Genomic DNA, 6,132 nt, shown 5'->3' on the forward strand with positions numbered 1-6,132 from the left:
ATCATCAAAGCAAAAGCAACAACTAGTCCAAACCTACCTCAAAAACGTGGACAATGAGTTCACCCTCAAGGAAACATCAGGAAGAAAAGATAGACAGCCACGTACCATCTATCTATTCAAAAAAAGGAAAACTGTTCCTCCCAGAAAGTGGTTTCATGCCTGCCATTCAAGCTTCGCTTGCATCTTGATGGGGTAAACATCATACTCCTCAGTCTCTCAGAATCCTCACTGGACCTTTGTGGGGCATCCTGCACTCTTCAGCCTGTCTCATCAATTGTCTCCCACTCCAATCGACCTCCACTGGCTAACCATGTCGGCTCGCACCATCATCATCTACAAATCTATTATGACCAGCACTCCCGCTTATCTTCTAGACAAACTCACCATCTCTGGTGGGTTCACGGCATGCCCTCTGCCAGGACAACAGACTAAAGATGAAAAAGTGTGCACAAGAAAAATCAGGCCTTCTTCATTTCTTCACCCAGAGTCTGCAAAGACATTACTGTATACATCAAGATGCCCAACCCTTCTCCAACTTAAAAAAGATCTGAAGGCACACCTTTTAAAGAACACTACATCACAATGCAGTAACAATCCATTTCTGCTCTCAGAACCCACCAGTCCCTCCAATGACTTGTGGACCCAGTAAAGCACCACTCAGCTCCCTTTCAATCAATTAATCAGGATTTATAAAACGCAGTTAATTAACCAACAGGGTATCCAGACGCTTGTGGATCCCGGAGGCTCATTCGAACAGCCAGGTCTTGAGGGCCCTTCGGAAATCGGGAAGTGAGATGATGGTCCGGAGTTGTGTGGGAAGGCTGTTCCAGGTCTTTACTGTGATGTGGGAGAAGGAGAGTCCTCCACTTCTGCTTCGGTAGATACGGGAGTGTGATCGGGAGGCAGAGCAAAGTTTTCTTGTTTTCCCTTTCAGCCAAGTTCTACATGCAACATACATATACATAGCTACATATATGCACAAATGAAGATGACAGTTGAGGAATAGGCTAGGAAGTCAGGAAAGAAGATCGATAGAGCAGCAGTAAATGGTGGAGGAAAATATTTTTGGGGACAGAGCACAGACAGAATAGGGATGGAAAGGGATAGAAAGGGCAGATGAGTGGCACAGGTGAAATGGGCAGAGCTAAATGTTCAGGCAGGAGAAGGCTCAGACGGAGGCTTAATGAAGTGTGCGAGCAATGAAAGGTGGAGGCGAGGTAGGGTTATTGAGAAAGTAAGGGTCCCTGGGAGAGTGTGGCAGGGCAAGAGAATGGCTGAGAAGAGTTAAACCGAAAAAGTTTAAACCACTTCACTGTTGTACCAGCTGTAGAGTGTTCACTATACAAATGGCAATAACATAACATAAAGCATTAAAGAGGGTAATGTTTTTATGGAGCTGGGTAGGGAAGCACAGGTTAGAGAAAAAAGCTGAAGACAATATCTTCACAGTGTGACTGGCATGATAGTCAGGTTTCACTTACCTATTCAGATATCTTCTAATCTGGGGTTGCCAAATCCCAATAATACCTCAAGAACCCAAACATTTGATGTGTCACAATAGATTGTCACTGGTGAATTGATATAGTTAACAATATACATTTTTGGGTACCAAGAGGAATTAATGGTGCACACATGTTTTCACTAAAAATATGAATTTGTAAGAGCATACATACATTTATACATTTAAATGGGTGCTAAGCTTACACGGAAAGCAGCTACACCCACTGGTCTCCAAGTTATAACACTAAAGTTCCTTAGCATATTCAAACAATTGCTTGCATACCAAATCACTGAAGAGGGTACCAGGCATCAGATGGGAGGGCACTGGGCTGGGCAAGTCTGAGGTCAAAGTAAAGAGCCCTGTCTTCAGTTTCTTGTGGAATCCAGGGAGCGGGGAGATGGCTCTGATGCTATTGTTTGGGTGTGAGTGATAAGAAGGTGTAGACATCGGCTCTGGCTCTGTGGATGCAGAGCATGTCAGTGAGTAGAGGACTAGCCGAACATAGGTTTGTGGTCGGGGATTGGAAATTGATGAGGCTGTTAAGGTATGAGGGACCTAGATTGTGTAATAACTGTGTGTGAGGAGCATGAAGAGATTATGTTTGTGGACGGGGAGCCAGTGGAGCTCTTTGAGGTCTGAGGTGATGTGTATCCTGGGTGTGAGCCTGAGTGTGAGTTTGATTGCTGCGTATTGTATGCATCCCATGTGAGACAACTATATTATAACCACCACCAGTGCAAGAGTATTTTCCCATTTTGTTTGCATAGTGATTGTAATTCTATGTTGGGTCAGGAATGAGTGATAGTCATGAGTGTATGCGAGGGGGTGTGTGAAGAGAGAGTGGTCTTCTATGCATGGGGTTATGAACATAAATTGGACATACTTATTCAGTACATCTACTGTTCAACAACATCCGTTGCATTGTGGTTTTGGATTTATTTTTATTCGTAGGTTCATTTCCAAATAGGAAAAAACTAAATATCGACTGCAAGTTTTTTCAATTAAATTGTGTAATTGTATATATGTATATATGTATTGTGTATATTTATGTTTTGTTTTAATTGAACAATCAAAGGCATAGATTGGACAGCACTTTATATATAGCATGTATGTATTTATTGTTGTATGTTTATTCTTACTGTGAAAAATAATATGTACAAAAAATGATGAATCAAAAAAATAAAAGAGTAAATGAACATAATAAACTAAGAATAACATGATAATCCTACAAGGATGACGTTTTTTCATTAGAACAGCCGTGAGCTAGTTCTAGCCGTTGTAGAAGCATTAAAGATCTGATAGGAGACCCTTCCTATTTCATTAGACTACTGCAATACACTCTACGTCAGCATCTAAAACCAACTCACGCTAAGACTCTAGACAATCCAAAACAACACTGTCAGACTCATCCTAGACATCCCCAGAAGCACCCACATCACTCCTCATCTTGCTGAACGACACTGGCTACCCATTCAAATTAAAGCTGCTCATCAACCAACGCCTACAAAGACCCCCACAAACCAGGACCAGCATACCTCAATGGCTGACTCCAACTCTACATAACCTCCAATAGCTACCTATCTCTCCTTAACACGAATCCCCCTTATCCACAGAGGCAAGAGAGGAGGACATGCTTTCTCATTCATTGCCGCCAAAAACTGGAGCGACCACTGCACTTAACTTCCAAAGGAAAATTAAAACCTGGCTGTTCAACTAAGAGCCCTGCCAGGCCTTGCACCTGCACCTGCTGCAGCGCCTGGATACCCTCACAGGTAATAAGCTACGCCTTTTAAATCTAAATAACATAAAATAACAATAGATGAAAGCCACAATATTCCTGTCCAATTCTGACCCATGCTTATTGCTCATGCCACCTCTACCAACTTAACCTGCACTTAATTAACTCCCTACTTCATGACATCCACCTCCCCTGTGTTCTTGCCTTGGTTACCTGTACCTCACTCCTTTCCTTCCAAAATACTGCTTATGGTGGTAATATCCAAATTGCAGCCATTTCCTTACTCACAATCCTGCCTGCCTGCACCATATACTTAATATATGTGCTGAACATCTCTTCCTCCTCTTTTCCCTCCCCATCTGATCTTCCCCATCGATTGCATTCCCTCATCACAGGTGCACCTCATACTGATATAATTCTCTCTATTACAGGATCTCCTCTTTGGTTCTGCAACCTCACTGCACTGCTTCAACAGACTCTAACCGTGGCTTATCCATTACTTTAATGAGCGGCGTCTTCCTAACATAATTCCGATTTCCAAACATTCCTCTTGGTTGTGCCAAAGACTTCTTGCCTTTGGTGATTGGTCTTAGTGCCCCTCTTCCCCATCCCTTGGTGAGGTTCTTCTAACCGACAATCTGGGCACCCTGCAGGATTACAGCACTCTCTACTGAGGAAAAATGAAACAGTCTAACAGAAAACATTTGCTTTTTCAACATGCTTTAAAACAAGTGGTATATAGTCATGAAATGTCCTATTGTAGTTTATTGCTAAATGTCATGCATTCACCCCAGTACAGAGCTCTGGGCCTAAAAACATCGTTTTTTTTGCTCCCCATGCCATTCCAGTTTGAGCCCAGCCATATGCAAATCAGTCTCGACCCTGCGCCCAATGGGAACAGTCCAGCCCTAACTACCAGGCCAGGTCCTCCCTGGACTGGAAACAAGCATCCTAGGACTGCTTTCAGGGTTTTACCTCTCATCAGCCTGGGTAGCTTGAATCCAGTGGCATAGAGAGCACGAGACCCCGTCTAGGCCTTCACGTCCTACTCGGGCGACAAATGCAAAAAAAACAATCGATGAGCAGAATGCAGAACAATGTCATACATTCACTCCATTTTGCTCCCCATGCCATTCCAGTTTGAGCCCAGTCATATGCAAATCAGTCTTGACCCTGGGTCCAATGGGAACAGTCCAGCCCAAACTACCAGGCCAGGTCCTCCCTGGACTGGAAACAAGCATACACTAGGACCGGTTTCGGGGTTTCGCCCCTCATCAGCCAGGATAGCTTGAATCCAGTGGCATGAAGAGCACGAGACCCATGTCTGGGCATGCCGGTCCTACTCGGGGCGGCAAATGCAAACAGAACAATTGATGGACAGAATGCAAAACAACGTCATACATTCACTCCAATACAGAGATCAGGGCCTAAATGCATCGTTTTTTTTCTCCCCATGTCATTCCAGTTTGAGTCTAGCCATATGCAAATGTGTCTTGACCCTGCGCCGAATGGGAACAGTCCAGCCCGAACTGCAAGGCCAGGTCCTCCCTGGACTGGAAACAAGCATCCTAGGACCGGTTTCGGGGCTGATGAGGAGTGTTACCCTGAAGCCAGTCCCAGAATGCTTGTTTCAGGTCCAGGAAAGACCTGGCTTGGCAGATCGGGCTGGACTGTTCCCATGAGGCACTGGGTCATGACTAATTTGCATATAGCTGGGTCTGAACTGGGGTGGCGAAGTGAGCTAAAGAGCGATGATGGATTCAACCCAGATATGCGACTTGGGGAGAGTGTCTGAAAAGTTTCAGCACTGTGTCTATCATCTCCTTCTGTTTGCTTTGTTAGCCCTAAGTTGGCAGGGTATGCCCAGACTTGGGTACCTTGCTCACTTTGCCACTGGATTCAAGCTAGCCTGACTGATGAGGGGTGTTACCCCCAAACAGGTCCCAGGAAGCTTGTTTCCAGAACAGGGAAGACCTGGCTTGGCAGTTCGGGCTGGACTGTTCCCATGAGGTCCAGGGTGAAGACTGATTTGCATATAGCTGGATCGGAACTGGGGTGGTGAAGTGAGCTAAAGAATGATGATGATTCAACCCAGATCTGTGACTGGGGGTAAGTGTCTGAAAATTTTCAGCACTCCGTCCATCATCTCCTTGTGTTTTTTCTGTTCATTTTGAATCATTTTTCATAAATAACGTTAGCCCCTTCGATGCTCATGACGGAATGGTTCCGTCATGAGCATCAGTGCCCCTGTGCTCATCACAAAACTATTCCGTCATGAGGCCAGGGGCACGAAATCCCTCTGCTGAAGACAGCAGAGGGATTTCTATTATTGCCCTGTGACCTTGGGAGCTGGGGAAGAGCTTCCCCAGCTCCGAAGGCCCCCTCCCTTGTTTATGTGCAATGACGATCAGCGTGCACGTTGCGCTGTTGTCATTGCACAGAAACCGAAACTGAAATGAGCCATTAGGCTCATTTCAGTTTCACTTTCTATGTGCTCAGGGGGCTATCTCAGCCCCCCTTGCACGTAGAAAGACGGGAGATGTATCATTGGAAAGGGGAGAATCTCCCCCTTCCAATGGTACCCCTCCCCAGTGGATCTCTGCTTGGGGATCGCCCCAGGATGGCAATCCCCCTAGTGTCTAGTGGGATCCACCCACTAGACACTAGGGAGGTGAGAGCGGCCTCTTGGACAAGGGCTTTTGCTCCCCCCAAATGTTTTGGGTGTGATTTAGTCTTTTTGCCCCCCCTAGTGGGCAGATGGGGGCAGTAGCCCCCAATCTCCCCCCCGGGGGGGCAAAAAACCTACTTGACACCAGGGGTATTTACTTTTGGCCGCATAATTTATTAGGGTGGGGGCTGCCCATAAAGGGCATGTCCATGCCCCCACACCATA

Source organism: Triturus cristatus, chromosome 4_1, assembly GCF_964204655.1.
Source record: "Triturus cristatus chromosome 4_1, aTriCri1.1, whole genome shotgun sequence".
NCBI lineage: Eukaryota > Metazoa > Chordata > Amphibia > Caudata > Salamandridae > Triturus > Triturus cristatus.